Here is a 22,592-nt window from a genome sequence, read left to right as displayed (position 1 = left end):
GGTGTCAAGTTTGCAAAAGTTTATTTTATTTTATTTAAAGGTTTTATAGAGCGCGCAGTAACCCTGGAGCATCCCGGCGCTAAACCTGAGTCTCCTATAGTTTCAGCAGAGGAGGAAATTATGGGTGAGGAAAGAGGAGAGTCTTCAGCGATTTCCTAAATTGGAATAGATTTGGTTCTGTCCTCAGTCTTCGTGGAAGGTTGTTCCAATGTTTGGCCGTGTGGGCCGCAAAGCGGCGGCCACCGGCTCTGGCTTTTCTAGCTCTGGGGACTGTGATGAGGTTTTCTCCGCTGGACCGGAGGGCCCTTTCCGTTTTGTAGGGGATGATGAATTCCTTAAGGAGAGGGGGACCGTTGTTATTTAGGGTTTTGTGAGCAAGACAGAGAGCCTTGAAGGCAACCCTTTCTCTGATAGGGAGCCAGTGGAGAGCCTGGAGAGCTGGCTTAGCCGAAGATCTTGCGGGCGTGCCCGTGAGCAGGCGGGCTGCGGCATTTTGGACTTTCTGCAAGGTGTTGAGGGTGGCTTCAGGAGCTCCCAGGTAGATTGCGTTGCAGTAGTCCAATCTCGCCAAGATAAGGCCCTGAATCAGGAGTTTCTTGGCGTTCGCAGGAAGCAGGGGGAAGATCTTTCTACAGGCTCTGAGTAGTCCGAAGCATATTCCTGCCGTCTTTTTTGCCTGTATTCTGAAGCTCAGGTCTTTATCGATCCAGACGCCAAGGCTTTTGACCTCTTCCTTTGGGCGCGGGAGGATCACCCAAGCAGCTGGGCCAGAGGTGAGGAGGCAGGGAGGTCTCTTTGTGGCCAAGCATCAGTATCTCAGTCTTTGAGCCGTTTAGCTTTAGTGAGGAGAGGTTCATCCAGCGGTGAACTTCAGAGAGACAACTGTGAAGGTCAGAGGGAGAGTGATGGGGGTGTGATAGGGTTACCACCAGCTGGGTGTCGTCGGCGTAGTTGACAATTGAAACGCCGAACGGACTGACCAGTTTCTCCAGAGGGGCCATGTATACGTTGAATAACGTAGGGCTCAAGGATGAGCCCTGCGGCACTCCACTGCGGAGGGGGATAGCGGGTGAGTGGCTGTCGTTCTCCCAGACTTGGAAGGAACGGCCTGTTAGAAAGGATTTTAGCCACTTCAGAGCCGTACCCCTTACTCCGATTTCTCCCAGTCGTTGGATTAAGGTGAGATGGTCCACAGTGTCGAAGGCCGCACTGAGGTCCAGGAGGACCACTGCCACTGATCCTCCCGTGTCCAGAGTGCTTCTGGCCTTCTCCACTGCAGCCAGGAGGGCGATGTCAGTGCCCTGGCCTGGACGAAACCCTGTCTGGGAGACCCCTAGTAGGTTGTTACTCTCCAGAAAAAGTGACAGTTGTTTGTTCACTAATTTTTCAGTGATCTTACTAGTTCCTGGGAGAAGGGAGATGGGTCTATAGTTAGAAAGGTCCTGTGGGTCCAACAAGGGTTTTTTTAGTAGGCCTTTGACCGCTGCCGCTTTCCAGCTGGGGGGAACTATGCCCTGCGAGAGGGAAGAGTTAATCAGTGCCGTAAGGGGGGGGGTGATGGTGCTGGTCACTGTTTTCAGGAAGCGGAGGGGTGCGGGGTCAAGGGGGGACCCACTTTTGATTGAGGCCAATGTTACCAGAACCTCTTCCGTGGTGACTGGCCCAAAGGCATCCAGGGAAGGAGAGGGGCTGGTAGAGTCCCAGTCCGTGTGAGCCGGAAGGCCCGGTTCGGAGGGAGGGATGGCCGCGAGAATTTTTTTTATTTTCTCGTCAAAGAAGTTAGCAAGATTGGTACATTTGCTTTCCGCTTCTTTGGGGTCAAGAGGTTTGAGGGGGGGGTCATGAGGGTGAAGGAGTTCCTTAAGGACGGCAAAGGTTTCGTGGGCCGAGTTTGCGGCGTTTTTGATTCTGCTTTCGTAGAATGCGATTTTGGTGTTACGTAGCTCCTTTTTATATATATTTACGGAGGTACGGAATGAGTCTTTTTTTTCTACTGTTTTGTCCTTCCTCCATAGTCGTTCATTCTTCTTGCAAGTCTTCCGCAGAAGGTTGAGTTCGGGGGTGTACCAGGGGGATGGATTGACTCTCTTGGTGCGTTTCAGAGAGCTGGTTTTTGGCAGGATGGCATCAAGAGATTGGGTGACCCAAGTGTTCAATTCGATGTCCGCGACTATGGGGTCTTGAGAGGGGATGGGAACGTTTTCCGTTAGTTTGGCTGTCCATTCGTCTGGATCCAATTTATGCCATCGTCTAGTAAGGGTTCTGATTTTAAAGGGTTGCGGGGGCGGAATGTTGATAGCCCATACAAAGGGGACCAAGAAGTGATCGGTCCAAGGGAGGGGGACGTGATCTTGGGTTTTCAGGTCCGGGATGTTTGTAAATATGGGGTCGAGCAGTTGCCCTCTTTCATGAGTGGCCTGTGGATTTTTTAAGTCAAGGCCGGTGGAGGTGATATTCTGAAGCAGTTCTGTCGCCTGCTTGTCGACCGGGTCCAAAAAGTGGACATTAAGGTCCCCCAGTAGGAGGTAGTTGGAGGAGGACGTACACTCAATGGAGATCTGGTCGATGAGTTTGCTTGGAAATTCCGCCAGGTGGCCTGGGGGGCGGTACACCAGCATTCCCGTTAACGAGGTGACAGGGGAAATCTGTATGGCGAAGTGACAGCTTTCACATCCCTTGATGTTGCCGTCTGAGAATCTGCAGGTAAAGGCGTCTTTGTAAATTATGGCTAGTCCACCTCCTCTACCCTCTGGTCTGTTCAGCGAGCACATAAGGTATCCGGGAGGGAGTGCGAGGACTATGTCGGGGCCGTTGCTGGAAGTGAGCCAAGTTTCAGTTAAGAACAAGATATCTGTGGCATGGTTACCTATTAAGAGGTTGATTTCGTCCGCATGCTTCACAAGAGACCTGCAATTGAGTAGACCTAGTTGAAGTCCACTAAGAGCCGAATCCGGGCCGGCAGGGTTGCAGAGGTTGCATCTAGTGAATGGGCTGTCGCCCGTCAAGGTGCGTGAGCAGTCCGGGTGTTTCTGGGTTTTTAAGGCCAGAAGCTTGTCCCGGGAGTATGTCAGGTTTTTCCTGGCGAAAATGGGCATAGTGGTAGGGCCTGGGGCCGGCTGGGCCCGGACGGGCCCAGACGGGCTTGCCTTTGGCGCGCCTTCGGCGCGCTGACGGCGCGCCCGCTGCGCCCGTCCGCTGCGAGTACGGTGGAAGCACATATTTTTATGGCGAAAGGGAGGAGGAGGGGCGTGGCCTCCGAAGGGGGCGTGGCCTATCGGCACGCCGGTAATGGCGCTAGGTTCTGGGCGTTAGCTGATAGCCCGAGGTCAGCTGTGCTCAGAGTTTGGGACCGGGTCCTGTGCAAATGCCAATGTAAGTAGGGCTTTTTTTAAAAACAGCAGACTAAACACAAAAACGAACAAACAGTTTAAAAGTTACAAGATACAGTGCTATCTCGCTCCCGGCTTCCGCCTCAGGAGTGCAAAGGTTCTGGTAGGCAGCGCTTCAGAGCAGCGTTAAGTACCTGTTCTGAGGGAAGGGGGCGTGGCCTCCGAAGGGGGCGTGGCCTATCGGCACGCCGGTAATGGCGCTAGGTTCTGGGCGTTAGCTGATAGCCCGAGGTCAGCTGTGCTCAGAGTTTGGGACCGGGTCCTGTGCAAATGCCAATGTAAGTAGGGCTTTTTTTAAAAACAGCAGACTAAACACAAAAACGAACAAACAGTTTAAAAGTTACAAGATACAGTGCTATCTCGCTCCCGGCTTCCGCCTCAGGAGTGCAAAGGTTCTGGTAGGCAGCGCTTCAGAGCAGCGTTAAGTACCTGTTCTGAGGGAAGGGGGCGTGGCCTATCGGCACGCCGGTAATGGCGCTAGGTTCTGGGCGTTAGCTGATAGCCCGAGGTCAGCTGTGCTCAGAGTTTGGGACCGGGTCCTGTGCAAATGCCAATGTAAGTAGGGCTTTTTTTAAAAACAGCAGACTAAACACAAAAACGAACAAACAGTTTAAAAGTTACAAGATACAGTGCTATCTCGCTCCCGGCTTCCACCTCAGGAGTGCAAAGGTTCTGGTAGGCAGCGCTTCAGAGCAGCGTTAAGTACCTGTTCTGAGGGAAGGGGGCGTGGCCTCCGAAGGGGGCGTGGCCTATCGGCACGCCGGTAATGGCGCTAGGTTCTGGGCGTTAGCTGTTAGCCCGAGGTCAGCTGTGCTCAGAGTTTGGGACCGGGTCCTGTGCAAATGCCAATGTAAGTAGGGCTTTTTTTAAAAACAGCAGACTAAACACAAAAACGAACAAACAGTTTAAAAGTTACAAGATACAGTGCTATCTCGCTCCCGGCTTCCACCTCAGGAGTGCAAATAGTTAACACTATTGGCCTTGTAAATGACAAAGTTATTAATTTCAGTATTTCCAAAACAAAAACATAAATAAAAAAATTGTCATTTATAATACTAATACATCTAACTTTACTAATGCGAGGCCTATTGCATTGCAAATGATTGTTTTTCATTTTCAACTCTGACTCAGGAAGAGCTTCCTGTGCAGCCCAAGGCTGTTTATTTAACTTTTGGTAATGATGTTCAGCGGACAAGGCGCACTGATTTCATCAATTCGAATGTGAAAGCAAAATGAGATGGTTAGCTCCAGGCTTATACAAGCGATTATATTTTATTTCTTTATTTCTTTATTTCTTTCCAAGGTTTTATATAGCGCTACTGGACCCGGGGGTATCAGAGCGCTTTACAAGATAGGTAAACAATTACAATAAAGTAAAACAATGTGCATTAAAACATGAGTTACATAAAATAGGGTAATAGAAAGTGCTGGGTGTTTAGGGGCGATGGAGATCAATAAGGGGTGGGGGTGTCGAAGTTCAGAGGGAGAAGGGAGTGAAGAAAAGGGGAGAGGCAGAATGAGAGTCAAACCACTACAAAAAAAACCACTGCCGGATCCCACCACATTATCTAATCTACAACCAATATCTCTACTTCCAGTGTTATGTAAAATCACAGAGGCCTGTGTAAACAAACAGATCACCAAGTTCCTGGAAGATAATGAAGCCTGGCATCCCAACCAATCTGGCTTCAGGGCACAACATTCCACGGAAACTGCCCTCCTGCTCACCTCGGACACCATTCGTATGGCACTGGACCAGGGTAAGAAGGCCGTCCTGATTCTATTAGACCTGTTGATGGCCTTCGACACGGTGTCGCATGCCATCCTGATTAATAGGCTTGAAACATCTGGCATCTCTGGTACAGTGTTAGAATGGATTAAAAACTTCCTGAGTGACAGGAGACAAGTAGTCACCCTGGGCGAATTTCGATCTAAGGAAAAACAAATTAAGATGGGCGTGCCACAGGGGTCGAGCCTTAGCCCAACACTGTTTAATGTTTACACTGCTCCTCTAATTAAGCTAATATCGACATTTGGAATTGATGTTGTGGCTTATGCCGACGACACTCAACTGATACTGGTCCTGGACAAAGACACACAGGAATGGGAAGAAAAGCTCAAAGGTTGCCTCACGGCTACATTCAATTGGATGAAGTCTAATCATCTAAAATGCAACATGGGCAAGACAGAGATCGTGCCTATGGGCTTAAACAACAACTTCACTCCCAAAACCTGGTGGCCGGAAAAGGCAGAAATCCCGCCCAATACAACTCAATCGGCACGGAATTTAGGGATCACATTTGACAGCAATCTGTCTTTTAAGCAGCAAGCCCTGAAGGTCGCAGGGAACTGCTTCGCCATCATCAAAGGACTCAGGAAGTTTTTCGACCTACTCCCTCTAGAGGCTAGGAAGACAGTAACAGTGGCCCTAGTAACATCGAGGATAGACTATTGTAATAGTCTATATGCAGGGACTACAAAAAATACCACCCATAAACTTCAAATGCAGCAGCCAGGCTAGTTCTCAAATGGCCAAAGAAATCATCTGCAACATCAGCACTAAACATACTGCATTGGTTACCAATAACCAAGAGAGTCCTTTTCAAAATATTGATAATTACCTTCAGAGCCACCCATGCCCTAGGACCAAAATACCTACAGCGGAGATTTGCCAGATACCATCCATCACGCAATCTCCGATCGGCTAGTTCGAACCTGCTGTCGGTCCCTAGTTTCAGGCTTAGCACGAGAGGTGGCAAATCCCTCCCAGTGTTTGGAGCTAAAGCTTGGAATACTCTTCCCCCTTCTCTACGTGCACTAGACAATGAAAAAGATTTCAGAAAGGGATTGAAAACCTGGGTTTTTTAAGCTACAGGACACCTGCGCTAGAGCCCTAGTGTAACAGTTGGTTGAGCTCTCACCTACTCCCAACCTGTTTCTGATATCTCTGGATCAGTATCTGGCGCCTAGATGCTCCTTGGAGCGATTGCTGCGCGGTACAAATGCTCTGTTACATTACATTACATTACAGAGGCGGGGAAGGGGTTGAGGAGGAGGCGAGAATCAGGGAGCAAGGAGTGTAGAGAGTCAGTCATCAGTGAGGTTAGGTTCCCCAATATTTGTTGTGAAGGAGTATTTTCAGTCTTTTTTTGAAGAGAGGGTAGGAGGGGTTGCATCGAAGATCTTTGTGGAGAGAGTTCCAGATGGTGGAGGCGTTCCCAGAAAAAGCACGAGATTGGGTTTTTTTGTGTTTGAGTCTGGGAGGGATTCGGACAAGGGAGTTGGTGCTCCTCAGGGACCTGGAGCATCCAGCTTTTTGCAGTTTCTCAGCCAGGTAGGAGGGGGTGCTTAGGTGAAGGGCTTTGTGTGTGATACATGCAATCTTGTAGGTGGATCTACCTTCTATTGGGAGCCAATTGAGGTTTTTTAGGACCAGAGAGATGTGGTCGAATTTTTTATAATCGGAGATAAGCCTGGCGGCAAGGTTGAGGACAGATTTGAGTGGTGCTAGGTGGGCTTTAGGGGTGCCAGCGAGTGTGGCGTTACCATAGTCAATACGGGAAAGGACAAGCGATTGGACAACGGTTTTAAAGTCGCCTGCCGGTATGAAAGGTTTGAGTTTTTTGAGGTGCTGGAGGGTGAAGAGGGCACCCTTGGCGGCATTTTTGATATGTAGGATGAGATTCATGTTATGGTCAATGCTGATGCCTAGTGATTTGACAGTATTCGAGGAGGAGAGGGGGCGCAGCTTCCAACATTTTAATGTTCTAATAAAACAATATTGTGTATGTTTCAATAGACGTTCTAAATACTTAACTAATGGATTCTGTAATTAAACAATCACCACTCAATCTAAATTGTAAACCCTGCAAACCGCAGTCTAGACCAGATGCAGTGGTCATTATCACCTCACAGCCACATACCGTTGGATTCGAAAGCATGGAGTTGGTTGCACCTGATCAGAGAGCATACACAGAAATCTTCACAGACTTTAACTTATGACATCCTCAATCATACAATCAAGACTCTATTTCACTGTTCGCACCTGCTGTACCACAGTGTACTCCACCGACTAGTGTCAACCAAGCCCAATAATCATGTGCATCAGTTATCTATGGAAGCATAGAGTGTGATGCACCTCAACACACGAACTTCTGAGAAAAGCAAGCAGCAGGTAATATCGCACATCGTCCATTGTGGGATCAAGACACCGTTCCCCTGTTGGGACCTAGAGTTGGTTGCACCTGATCGAAGAGAGTACTTTCATCTCCACTCTCAAATGGAGTTCTAACATCGTCCATTGTGGAATCAACACAGCGTTCCACTGTTGGGATCAAGAGTTGGCTGCAGCTGGTCGAAGGGAGTACCTCCATCTCCACTCTCAGATACAGTTCTAACATCGTCCATTGTGGGATCAAGACACTGTTCCACTGTGTGGACCTAGAGTTGCTTGCACTTCATCGGAGGGGGTACACAGAAATCATCACAAACTTTAAGTTCTGACATCCTAAATCATAGAATTAAGACCCCCATTTCACTGTTTGGACCTGCAGACCTGCAGTGAAAAGCTACAGATTATGGAGAATAAATTTATAAAACGTCTCCTATCTGTCCCATCGGGCACATCAAACATTTTTTGCCACGGGGAGGTTGGTATTGAGTTTGCAAGTGACATTATACACGTAGCACCATTAGTAATATGGTCTAAAGTTTGGCAATCTGAGGAATTGAAACTGACAAAAGATATCCTACAAGATTGCCTTAAACTTGAGTACTATAGGGAAATCCCATGGCTTCGATATGTCAGAGATACCCTTTATAAGATTGGTTTAGGTAACATGTTTACAAACCCTGGCATGATCAATAAGGATACTAAGTTAACTATCAAGAATGCCTATAGTTCTAAATTGGGTTTCTTAAAGAACAGTGATTATGTATTACGTATCCGGGGCAAACTAGTGCGACCCTTTTATTTATCATATATTATGAATACGCAATGGTGTTTCTATCTGACAAGGTTTCGCCTTAATACTCTACACTTCCTTTTTGCGTTTCCAAAGCAGGGGGGATGGAGTGAGAAGTTACCTTGTTGCCCCTGTAATAATAAGGTCTCGCAAAACACTCTGCACCTTATTCTTTTTTGCACTTTGTATAAGGTCCCAAGAAATACTTTTATTAGACCATTACTATTATCCCTTGGGTCGTGCTATTATAAAGAAGGATATGAATACCTGTTATCTTTGTCAACTGCAAACATCTGTAATGCTGTACTGAGATTTATTAGATCAGCTCTTGTGATTAGAAACCGATATTGAATGTTCATGAAAATCAGATTCATGTAAATATGTACCGTGGTTTTACTGTAGAATCATGTAAATATGTATCGTGATTTTATTGTAGCTGGTGTTTTTTATATTGATGTATACTTTTATGATTTCTCTGTGGAATCGAAATAAAGTTATTTGAACTGAACTGAACTGACCTGCAATGTATTCCAGCGATAGCAGTCAACTAAGCCCAATAACCATGTGCAGCAGTTAACTACAGAAGCACAGAGTGTGATGTACTTCAACAGAGGGAGTTCTGTGAAAAGCCAGCAGCAGGTAATATCAGACATCGTCCATTGTGGGATGCACCTCAACAGACAAACTTCTGAGAAAAGTAAGCAGCAGGTAATATCGCACATCGTCCATTGTGGGATCAAGACACCGTTCCACTGTTGGGACCTAGAGTTGGTTGCACCTGATCGAAGAAAGTAATTTCATCTCCATTCTCAAATGCAGTTCTAACATCGTCCATTGTGGAATCAACACAGCGTTCCACTGTTGGGACCAAGAGTTGGCTGCAGCTGGTCGAAGGGAGTACCTTCCATCTCCACTCTCAGATACAGTTCTAACATCATCCATTGTGGGATCAAGACACTGTTCCACTGTTTGGACCTAGAGTTGCTTGCACTTCATCGGAGGGGGTACACAGAAATCATCACAAACTTTAACTTCTGACATCCTCAATCATAGAATTAAGACCCCCATTTCACTATTTGGACCTGCTGACCTGCAGTGTATTCCAGCGATAGCAGTCAACTAAGCCCAATAACCATGTGCAGCAGTTAACTACAGAAGCACAGAGTCTGATGTACCTCAACAGAGGGAGTTCTGTGAAAAGCCAGCAACAGGTAATATCAGACATCGTCCATTGTGGGATCAACACACCGTTCCACTGTTGGGACCTAGAGTTTCTTACACCTAGTCGAAGGGAGTACCTTCATCTCCACTCTCAGATCCAGCTTTAACATTGTCCATTGAGGGATCAAGACACCGCTCCACAATTGGTAACTAGAGTCGGTTGCGCCTCATCAGATGGTGTACACAAAAATCATCACACACTTTAACTTCTGACATCCTCCATCATAGAATTAAGACCTTCTTTCACTTTTCGGACCTGCTGTACAGCTGTGTACTCCAGCAACTGCAGTAAACCATGCCTAATAATCATGTGCAACAGTTAACTACGGAAGCACAGAGTCTAATGCACCTCAGGAAGACGGGGGGCCCCAAATCCTTATGGTTCACCCCAGAGCTGGGTCTTCTGAGAAAAATTTGTAAAAAGAAAGAACGTGACTGGCGGAAAAACTGGGCAGGAAACTCCAAAGAAGAGTACAGGGCAGCCATGAGAACGTATAAAGTGGCACGCAATGCCACCAAAGCGGCCTACCTTGAAAATAGGATAAAATCATCAGCCAGTTCTTCAAGGGAAACCTATAAAATTCTCAAAGAGCTGCTCAAAGTTCCAGTATCTCCAGAACCCTCAGAGGGGAGTACGGACCGCTGTAACCTTCTGGCCCAGTACTTTGACCAGAAAATTCAAAACATCATAGCCGGCCTCCCCTTGCCCCGTCAGAGCCCGCCCTTAGGGGAGAGCTGTCTGGCCACTGATAGAGTTGTGCTAGACAAGTTTGCCCCGATCACTAGGGAAGCTTTCTGTAAAGAGCTGGCCGCGCAAAAAAGTGGCTCTCCGACGGATCCCATGCCTATGTACATCCTAAAGCAGTTTACGGATGTCATAGCGGGTCCGGCAGTAGATCTACTCAACGCTTCATTTGCCGCCGCCAAGGTCCCCCCCAGTTGGAAGCAGGCTATAGTAAAAGCCCTGCTAAAAAAAGCGGGCCTTGACCCCGCCGATTTGTCCAACTTTCGGCCAATCTCCTTACTGCCAGGGATGGGAAAGATCGCTGAGAAATGGGTTAACCGGCAACTCTCATCCTTTTTGGAATCCAACGAGTTGTTACGGCACACCCAGACTGGCTTTCGGCCCGGTCAGGGCACTGACTCGGCGCTGATCACCATGGTAGAAGAGGGCAGGTGCATCTTAGACTCAGGAGGATCAGCAGCCCTGGTCCTCCTGGATCTGAGCGCGGCATTTGACACGGTGGATCACAAGATCTTGATCCACCGGGTGGAGGAGCTGGGAGTAAGAGGCCTGGCGCTCACCTGGCTAACGTCATTCTTGAGTGATCGAACATATCAAGTGTGCGAGGGCAACAATAGATCAGTGCCCACCCCCCTTCAGTGTGGTGTCCCGCAGGGCTCTTCACTGAGCCCTACGCTTTTTAACATCTACATGGCCCCACTGGAGGGGGAGGTCGCACCCTTTGGAGTGAAACTCGCAACGTACGCGGATGACACCCAATTGATTGTTTCGCTCTCGCTCGCAGAAAACCACGGTGAGAAGTTTGCCGCCTGCCTTACCAACATCATGGCATGGATGGCCGACTCAAGACTCAAGCTTAATGCCTCCAAAACCGAGGTGATGTTGCTGGGAAATCTCTGCACCTCCCTCCCCAAATGTATGTGGCCGGCCTGCTTAGGAGATCCTCCGACCCCGAAGGGATCCATAAAAAGTCTTGGCGTCTGGCTTGAACCGGAGCTGTCGATGCACACTCAGGCGAAAAAAACCGCAGGGTGTTGCTATGGGCTGCTCCGCTCAATACGGAAAGTTATGCCCTTACTCCCACTAGACTCCAGGAAACTGCTGGTACAGGGCCTTATTTTGTCAAGACTGGATTATAACAACGCCCTTTTCCTGGCTGCACCGGAATACACCCTGAACGTGCTCCAGAGGGCACAGAATGCAGCCGCAAGACTGCTGACGAATACACCCAGAAGAACGTCAGCAAAACCGGCCTTGAAAGCACTCCATTGGCTGCCCATAAGAGCGAGAGTGAAATTCAAAGCGCTCTGTACAGTGTTCAGAGTCCTCCAAGGCACAGGCCCTCCGATCCTCAGAGATCTGATCCGCCCTTACAAATCATCACGAACGCTCCGCTCTGGCGAGGAAAACCTGGTAGCTATCCCGAGAGCAAAAAGAGCAAGGGCCGGAGGACGCCGCTTCTCAATAAATGCGGGCCAGCTATGGAACTCCCTCCCAACATCAATGAGGAAAGAACCTAACTTGACCAGATTCCGAAAATCTTTGAAAACGTTCCTTTTCCCCCAGAATGACTAACATCTCGGGATGCGGTTCAGAGGAGGTCTGTCTGTGTGTACACGTAGCGCTGGGACGCTCAAGGGCAGCCATGCGCTTTAGAAATTCCTTTTCATTCATTTCATTTCATTTCATTTCATTTCATTTCATTCACCTCAACTGAAGGAGTTCTGTAAAAACCAAGCTGAATGTAATATCAGACATCTTTCATTGTGGAATTAAGACATCGTTCCACTGTTCGAACCTAGAGTTGGTTCCACCTGGTCAAAGAGAGTACCTTCATCTCCACTCTCAGATGTAGGACTAACATCATCCATTGTGAACTGTGGAGCATATATGCAATGCAGTGGCCATTACGCTTTCTAGATACCAGCATGTTGAAAGCATCATTCACGCAGTCACCTTCGCTCACGGCATCAGCCTTGTGGCGGTGTAAACTGCACAGACCTGGCAGACACGTTCCCAACCCATCCATCCCTCCCCCGCCCCACACTCCATCCCTCCCCCGCCCCACACTCCATCCCATCCCTCCCCCGCCCATTACTCCATCCCTCCCCTGCCCCACACTCCATCCCTCCCTGCCCCACACTCCATCCCTCCCCCCCACACTCCATCCCTCCCCCGCCCCACACTCCATCCCTCACCCACACTCCATTTCTCGCCCTCTTGCCCTGCCTCTATCTCTCTCCCTGCCTCTATCTCTCGCCCTCCCTCTATCTATCTTTCGCCCTCCCTCTATCTATCTATCGCCCTCACTATCCATCGCATCACCACAGCATCACTCAGGAGCACCACAACATCACTATACGCTACCACAGCATCACTGAACGTCACAGCATCACTCGTCGCCGCCACAACATCATTCAGAGCCACCACAGCATCAATCTGTGCAACTATTTAACAACAACTGATTCAAATATGTTCTCTCAATGTTTCAAAGTTTATTACAAATGTCACAAAAAATTGTTAATATTTCACTTCTGTTGTTGTATTTTCATCACAATAAAATACACTAAACATAATCTTCCAAAAAGTTATGTACAAAAGTTTAAGCTATTGCCATTATAAATTACATTAACTTTTATTTAAGTATTAATTATTGAAAAAAATACAACCCATTGTTATTTTTAATATTAATACATCTAAGTCATGTAAATACAACACGTATTGCATTACAAATGCTATAGGTGTCAAGTTTGCAAAAGTTAACACTATTGGCCTTGTAAATGACAAAGTTATTAATTTCAGTATTTCCAAAACAAAAACATAAATAAAAAAATTGTCATTTATAATACTAATACATCTAATTTTACTAATGCGAGGCCTATTGCATTGCAAATGATTGTTTTTCATTTTCAACTCTGACTCAGGAAGAGCTTCCTGTGCAGCCCAAGGCTGTTTATTTAACTTTTGGTAATGATGTTCAGCGGACAAGGCGCACTGATTTCATCAATTCGAATGTGAAAGCAAAATGAGATGATTAGCTTGTTTTACTTTCACTGCATCAGTGCTCAGCGGCATATCTCAACCCCCCAGCACTGGAGCACTGATTCAGTTGTGGGAGGTATCCCTGGGAAAGCTATCAGCAATGGAATCACTACAGAGAGGATCCCTGTTTGGTGATCGCTCTCATGTGTTATCCACCCACCAGACAGCAGAGCTTTTTGGCAGAGGGGGCAGGCCTTTGGGCAAGGGCTTGCGCTCCCCAAGCCCCCCCCCCCTAAGTTTATGTTTTTCTGCCCCCTTTGGGGGGGGTAAGCTATATGATAAAAAATGGGGAGGTGCAGAAAGCTCATTAGACACTAGGGAATATAGGCAAAAAAAGAAAAAGGGGTGCCCCGCCCACCATGAGCATGGCCATATCCCCACCCAAAAAAGAGTATTAGAGTCTTTCTGTACCCACAGGGTTCAGATTGGAGGTTTACCCAATCTGCCTCCCTTCGAGTTTTCACAAAAGTGTAGGCTTGGTAGGTTTCCCTGGGTCTCAGCTGAGCTAGGGCCCAAATATACACAGCTACACAAATTGCACAAACACAAGGATTGGTTTTGAGAGAAAAATTTGATCTGTTCATGTTACATTTTGTGCCCATTTCTGTCGCACACGCTGGGCTTAACCACATAAGTGAGGTACCGTTTGTACTGGAAACATGGGGGTCACTGGGTGGTAGGAAATGTGTAGCTTTCCACAGATTTCAGAACTTTCTGTCGCAGAATTGTGAGTAAAATGTTATTAGTCCCTGGCGACCCCACCCTCCAGGGCTGTATCCATTTTAAAGGTGAGGGGATCGCACAGACCCTCTCTCCAAGCTTAATTTGGCCCCAGGGACCCCATCCCAAAGGGCCTGCATTTAATAAAGGTAGATGCCCCGGTGCCAACCCAGGGCACCCCCAATACACATGTTGGGGACCAGGAGGGAGCCCTAGGGTCCCCGTGGCCCCAGTTGGCTCCACCCATGCTGCGGGAGCCAGCATTTCTCCTGTCCACAGTGAGCAGGTATATATGCTGCTTCTTCCGGATGGTATAAAACTATTGATCTGTTTCCCTGCCCACATCAGTTGGGGCAGGGAAACAGATCTCAAGCCTGCTCCCAGCCGGCAGGAGCATTTTTAAAATGTCTGCATCCATGGAAGCAGACTTTATGTTTGCTCCCATTGGCGGGAGATTACAAACTCCTCGCTCCAGACGGAAGCAAACACAAGTTACCCTTCTGGTGCAGGAAAAGAAACCTCTTTGTTTGGGGGGGTTGGCTCCCCGGGACACAGTATGTGAGCCAGCCCCAGGAGATGGGGTCCCTGGGGTAACTAGAGGCTCAGAGAGTTTGGGGTGTATGACCCCCTCCCTTTTTGTTAAGCTAGTGGTCTTGGGGAGTGCAGTCCCTTGGGCCTTTTCAAGGCTCGGGAAGGGGTCTGTGGGCCCCCTTCCTCTTTGTGGTGAAATTCAGGGTGGGCACCACCAGGCCTGTAATGGCTCCAGGACTTTGGACTCGCACCCACTCCCCCTTTTTGTTAAATGTTGCCTTGGGTGGGCTACCAAAGGCCTATAATGGCTTGAAAGGGGGTGCCAAGTGGCCCGCCTTTCCTTTTTAAAGCATTTTAGCCCTGGGTGTGGGCTCCCCGGGGCCTATAATGGCTCAGGGAGGAGGTGGCACGCTCCCCTCCCATTAATCAATGAAACTAGTCTCTCCCTTATTGAATGCAATGGGCCCAGGGGATGGGGTCCCAAGGGCCAAATACGGCTCAGGGATGGGAGCTGCGCGCCCCTCCAGTAATATTTAAAAGAATGAGACCCCTGGGACCCTCATTGGTTTTTGGGGAGTGTTGTTCAATCACCCAGGACTCCCAAAGGATCACAGCAATTGCTTTTTTCCCAGTTTTGGCCCTATTAGGCCTAGTAGGGCAATATCCCTACCCTTTCCCCTAATATTATTTTTTAAGTCCTGCAAAGGCTGCCGGCAACATTTTTCTCATTGTGCTATCTATCTCTATCTATCTATCTATCTATCTATCTATCTATCTATCTATCTATCTATCTATCTATCTATCTATCTATCTATCTATCTATCTATCTATCTATCTATCTATCTATCTATCTATCTATCTATCTATCTATCTATCTATCTATCTATCTATCTATCTATCTATCTATCTATCTATCTATCTGTCTATCTATCTATCTATCCATCTATCTATCTATCTATCTATCTATCTATCTATCTATCTATCTATCTATTTCTATATATAAATATATATATATCTTACCTACTTGGCAGTCGCCAGTAGGTAATTATAAATAGGACCAAAGTTTTCAGTAGAAAGTTACAGTTAGGACCAAAGTTTCCAAGCGTTTTTTGTTTTGCCAATAACTTTGGCGACACTTGACGAATCGTCACAAAAGGTTTAAAAAACCGTCCCTTTTTTGGTTCAGCTACTGTGTGGAAGGGTTCGGGGTGATCGGTCAAGTGGGAGCGCAGATAAAGGGGGGTTCCAAAATGCGTTTTTTACCTATGCTATGTCTATGCGTATTTTTCATTTTTGGAGCACAACTACAGCCCGAACAGCTGAATGGAATTACACCAAATGTGTCTGAAAGCTCGTAAATGGCCCAGAAAGCGAGCTTTTGTGATTTGGTGTAAATCTGTTTAGTAGTTTTAGAGATATTTAAGTTGAGAAAATGTAGGTATCTCGGGACGCAAGTCCTTGCAGTGGACTCGCATTTCCTACTAAAACTTGATTGGCTGCCAACACTTCAGCCAGGAAGTGTTGTGACCCATCTTCGGACTCAGCTTGAAGCCGAGTCTCACAAAAAAAAGTTTAAAAAAGAAAAGGGGGCAGGGTAGGATACCATGACCCCCCAGGTATGGTGGGCGGTTCCAACAGGGACTGAACTGAAGATTAATAGAATGTTTTGGGTATTTAATTTTGCCACAAATTTGAGGCTGGACCTGTGGCAAAATCTTTTAAACTAAGACACACTGGCTGCTGCACGTCTTTTTAATGTTCCCCACAGGTGTGGCAAATTCCAGGGGCATGCAGGCTTATAATCATGGAAGGGGCTCACCCAACAGACCCTCACATATGCACTCACTAACCCATACAGCTGCTGACTCACCCACTCACTCATCCATACAGGCAGTCACACACACCCTCACCCACCCACACAGACACTCAGACAACCATACAGGTACTCAGACAACCAATGCTCACCCATACAGCCACTCACATACTCACTCACACACTTATACAGCCACTTAGACACCAACTGACAGGCTGATAAACATTCACACAACCAGTCAATCACCCATACATTCACTGAGACACCTAATCACTCTTTTTCAGTCAGTCATGCACCCACTGATTCACTATTACACCTTGGTGTGTATATATATTTAATGCTCATAAACATTTTAAAAACACTCGGTCACTGAATGATATCACCAGTGATGTAATTTGCGATGTCATCTGTGATTTCACTGACCATGTCTGAAGTGATGTAATATGTGAGGTCATAAGCAGTGCATTGCGGGGGCACGACTTGTAGTTAGCTCAGCTAACTATAACTGCTGAATTTCACTGTTTTTTTGTATTAATGAAACCTGAGCCTAACTATAACGCCCCAGTAACCTTTGTTTTTTTCAGTATATATATATATATACATATATATATATATATATATAAATTCACTGAAAAAACCATAGGTTTTACAGACGTTATAGTTAGGAATTAGCATTTAAAAAACCTTAGAAATTCACTGGAAAAACCATATGTTTCAGAGACGTTATAGTTAGTTGGACATTTCACTCATATAAGACCAGAGAAATTCGTCAGTTATAGTAAGTTGAGCTAACTATAACTCACGCACCCGCAATGCACTGCTGATGATGTCACATATTACATCACTCATGACATGGTCAGTGACATCACTGATGACATCTCAAATGACATCACTGATAACATCACGGATGACATCATCCACGTGATAATCTGATGCACATACTGATGCTCTAATATAAACTATGATACACGCACTCTAAAATACGACTACTATTTTTGAAACCATACACACAAGAATGCCAGATACTACATACCACCGACTATTTCCTAGGTCTATACACACATCCAGTGTCTTATACATACAGTTACTCATCAATACAGTACTCTAATATGTACTGATACACCTATACATAAAGTCACACTCTACCACTCATCCATAGAGTTAGTCACACACCTAGTCATTCATGCAAAGAATGAATTACATACTCATTTACACTGCCACAGAGAGTGGTCAGCAACGAGTCACAGATACATAAGGTGACTTGAGCTGCCCAGTTTGTCATAAGCAAAGCAACAAAAAATCTCTTCTCTTACAGGACTGCATCATCTACAATATCGACTCAATCTGAATTGTGAACACTACTATCTGCATTGTTAATTGAAGGCAGTACTCACACACAAAACCATCAATACTTTTTCTCACTCCCTCTTTACAAACTACAACAACATAAATTACATAAAACTCTACAACAAATAAATCAAAACATTTTGAATCGGAATTTCATCTATCCACAGTCTACACTATTCCCTGTTCCTTTCGACTTGCAAGATGAATTTGGTCATTTTACTAAAACTATAACTCATCTAAAAAAACTTCTTCAAGCAAGTATACTATAGTCTTATAGCCGGCCCTAGCAGGCTATACTGGCTATTAACGGCCCTCTCCAGCATTAAAGGCCAAAGCCGAAGGCGAGGGCCTTTTACAAGGGAGAGGGACTTTAATAGCCACTATAGCCCAGCTACAAAGGGCTATTAGGCTATTTTAACATTCTGCCACTAGAGGGTAGAATGTTCTAACAAATAAAGCAAAGCTTTAAGACATCACAAGGGGATTGGAATCCCTTCAGGCTCCCTGAAGCATTTGTTCACAGTCAGACCTGTGAACAAAAAAACTTTGCAATGTTGGAGCTCCAGGCTTATACAAGCCATTATATTTTATTTCTTTATTTCTTTCCAAGGTTTTATATAGCGCTACTGGACCCGGGAGTATCAGAGCGGTTTACAAGATAGGTAAACAATTACAATAAAGTAAAACAATGTGCATTAAAACATGAGTTACATAAAATAGGGTAATAGAATGTGCTGGGTGTTTAGGGGCGATGGAGATCAATAAGGGGTGGGGGTGTCGAAGTTCAGAGGGAGAAGGGAGTGAAGAAAAGGGGAGAGGCAGAATGAGAGGCGGGGAAGGGGTTGAGGAGGAGGCGAGAATCAGGGAGCAAGGAGTGTAGAGAGTCAGTCATCAGTGAGGTTAGGTTCCTCAATATTTGTTGTGAATGAGTATTTTCAGTCTGTTTTTGAAGAGAGGGTAGGAGGGGTTGCATCGAAGATCTTTCTGGAGAAAGTTCCAGATGGTGGAGGCGTTCCCAGAAAAAGCACGAGATTGGGGTTTTTTGTGCTTGAGTCTGGGAGGGATTAGGACAAGGGAGTTGGTGCTCCTCAGGGACCTGGAGCATCCAGCTTTTTGCAGTTTCTCAGCCAGGTAGGAGGGGGTGCTTAGGTGAAGGGCTTTGTGTGTGATACATGCAATCTTGTAGGTGGATCTACCTTCCATTGGGAGCCAATTGAGGTTTTTTAGGACCGGAAAGATGTGGCCGAATTTTTTACAATCGGAGATAAGTCTGGCGGCAAGGTTGAGGACAGATTTGAGTGGTGCTAGGTGGGCTTTAGGGGTGCCAGCAAGTGTGGCGTTACCATAGTCAATACGGGAAAGTACAAGCGATTGGACAACGGTTTTAAAGTCGCCTGCTGGTATGAAAGGTTTGAGTTTTTTGAGGTGCTGGAGGGTGAAGAGGGCACCCTTGGCGGCATTTTTGATATGTAGGATGAGATTCATGTTATGGTCAATGCTGATGCCTAGTGATTTGACAGTATTCGAGGAGGAGAGGGGGCGCAGCTTCCAACATTTCAATGCTCTAATAAAACAATATTGTGTATGTTTCAATAGACGTTCTAATTACTTAACTAATGGATTCTGTAATTAAACAATCACCACTCAATCTAAATTGTAAACCCTGCAAACCGCAGTCTAGACCAGATGCAGTGGTCATTATCACCTCACAGCCACATACCGTTGGATTCGAAAGCATGGAGTTGGTTGCACCTGATCAGAGAGCATACACAGAAATCTTCACAGACTTTAACTTATGACATCCTCAATCATACAATCAAGACTCTATTTCACTGTTCGCACCTGCTGTACCACAGTATACTCCACCGACTAGTGTCAACTAAGCCCAATAATCATGTGCATCAGTTAGCTATGGAAGCACAGAGTGTGATGCACCTCAACACACAAACGTCTGAGAAAAGCAAGCAGCAGGTAATATCGCACATCGTCCATTGTGGGATCAAGACACTGTTCCCCTGTTGGGACCTAGAGTTGGTTGCACCTGATCGAAGAGAGTACTTTCATCTCCACTCTCAAATGGAGTTCTAACATCGTCCATTGTGGAATCAACACAGCGTTCCACTGTTGGGATCAAGAGTTGGTAGCAGCTGGTTGAAGGGAGTACCTCCATCTCCACTCTCAGATACAGTTCTAACATCGTCCATTGTGGGATCAAGACACTGTTCCACTGTGTGGACCTAGAGTTGCTTGCACTTCATCGAAGGGGGTACACAGAAATCATCACAAACTTTAAGTTCTGACATCCTAAATCATAGAATTAAGACCCCCATTTCACTGTTTGGACCTGCAGACCTGCAGTGTATTCCAGCGATAGCAGTCAACTAAGCCCAATAACCATGTGCAGCAGTTAACTACAGAAGCACAGAGTGTGATGTACCTCAACAGAGGGAGTTCTGTGAAAAGCCAGCAGCCGGTAATATCAGACATCGTCCATTGTGGGATGCACCTCAAAAGACAAACTTCTGAGAAAAGCAAGCAGCAGGTAATATCGCACATCGTCCATTGTGGGATCAAGACACCGATCCACTGTTGGGACCTAGAGTTGGTTGCACCTGATCGAAGAAAGTAATTTCATCTCCACTCTCAAATGCAGTTCTAACATCGTCCATTGTGGAATCAACACAGCGTTCCACTGTTGGGACCAAGAGTTGGTTGCAGCTGGTCGAAGGGAGTACCCTCCATCTCCACTCTCAGATACAGTTCTAACATCATCCATTGTGGGATCAAGACACTGTTCCACTGTTTGGAACTAGAGTTGGTTGCACTTCATCGGAGGGGGTACACAGAAATCATCACAAACTTTAACTTCTGACATCCTCAATCATAGAATTAAGACCCCCATTTCACTATTTGGACCTGCTGACCTGCAGTGTATTCCAGCGATAGCAGTCAACTAAGCCCAATAACCATGTGCAGCAGTTAACTACAGAAGCACAGAGTCTGATGTACCTCAACAGAGGGAGTTCTGTGAAAAGCCAGCAACAGGTAATATCAGACATCGACCATTGTGGGATCAACACACCGTTCCACTGTTGGGACCTAGAGTTTCTTACACCTAGTCGAAGGGAGTACCTTCATCTCCACTCTCAGATCCAGTTTTAACATCGTCCATTGAGGGATCAAGACACCGCTCCACTGTTGGTAACTAGAGTTGGTTGTGCCTCATCAGAGGGTGTACACAAAAATCATCACACACTTTAACTTCTGACATCCTCCATCATAGAATTAAGACCTTCTTTCACTGTTCGGACCTGCTGTACAGCTGTGTACTCCAGCAACTGCAGTAAACCATGCCTAATAATCATGTGCAGCAGTTAACTACGGAAGCACAGAGTCTACTGCACCTCAACTGAAGGAGTTCTGTAAAAACCAAGCAGAATGTAATATCAGACATCTTCCATTGTGGAATTAAGACATCGTTCCACTGTTCGAACCTAGAGTTGGTTCCACCTGGTCAAAGAGAGTACCTTCATCTCCACTCTCAGATGTAGGACTAACATCATCCATTGTGAACTGTGGAGCATATATGCGTTGCAGTGGCCATTATGCTTTCTAGATACCAGCACGCTGAAAGCATCATTCACGCAGTCACCTTCGCTCACGGCATCAGCCTTGTGTCGGTGTAAGCTGCGCAGACCTGGCAGACATGTTCGCCAATCCGGAAGAGAACCACACCCAGAGAAACGTGCCTCTTCTTCAAACCCCTATGCTAGACTTGTGTACGTCGTGCCAATCCACTACCCTAAATATTTAGTGGGGGAGGCACGTACGTGCTACCATTCCGTAATCTTCCCTACTGACTGTACTATCCTGGTTGCGTCCACTGTCTTCTTCACTCAATAGACCATCATTGTATGTTGAGATGTACGTCTGTGCTCTGCATACTCAACTCTGTCCGGCACATCCTCTCAAGAATTTGCATTATATACTTTTGTAATCGGTAATTACTTACCACCTTCGCACATACTTTGCTCCCATCTCTCCCCACCTTCTGCATTGTGAGGTAAAGGTGCCATGCCATGTTTTGTTTGTGTACATGGCTAGCCAGGTTTCCCACAGTATGTAGTGTTGTTGTGTCTGCTAGGTGCACATGTTGTTTGTCATGCTGTTTGTGATTATATAAGGTAGCGCGTTTATTCATGGACAGTGGTTTCTCCCATTTACATATCGCTGTCTTCAAGAGCATACAGAAGTTTTTCTCACAGGTGAAAAGTGCGACCACAATGGCAGTCATTCATTACTATCCAAGAATGTCCAACTACACGGCGCTTCTAGTTCTAAGCTTACAGCCCCCCAACCATGCATCCTTTCTTAAAAGAACGCCAGCTCCCACAATCAGACCAATATTCACACAGCTTTCTAACGGCAGTTATCTGCTTCTCAATAACATGCATGTCCTTACTGTTTCAAACATAGTAACTTCCTGTGGCAATGTCTATTCCCACCCACAAAAACTAACTCCCAAACTTGAACTTGGCCTTCAATTCCTAGTTTAAAAACGTATTTCAAGAAACAAACCAAACTAAAAGCGCTTTTGTTCAGAACAGAAGTCTCCCTCACTTCTGCAAAAGAAATGTATCGACTGCAGATAACACAAACTTCAAATAAAATACACTCCCTTTTAAATACGAACCACCAATTACACTTTGTGAATTCTTACACAATTTTCAACACATGTCACACTCAAGGTCTGGCACACTTTTTTAACACGGTCTCCTACAGCCTTCTAACACGCCTTCCAACTGTTCTTCTTTTAATAC

The sequence above is a fragment of the Lissotriton vulgaris genome, chromosome 2_1 (assembly GCF_964263255.1).
Source record: "Lissotriton vulgaris chromosome 2_1, aLisVul1.2, whole genome shotgun sequence".
NCBI lineage: Eukaryota > Metazoa > Chordata > Amphibia > Caudata > Salamandridae > Lissotriton > Lissotriton vulgaris.
The sequence above is the reverse complement of the archived record's forward strand: the minus strand, read 5'-3'. Positions refer to the sequence as shown.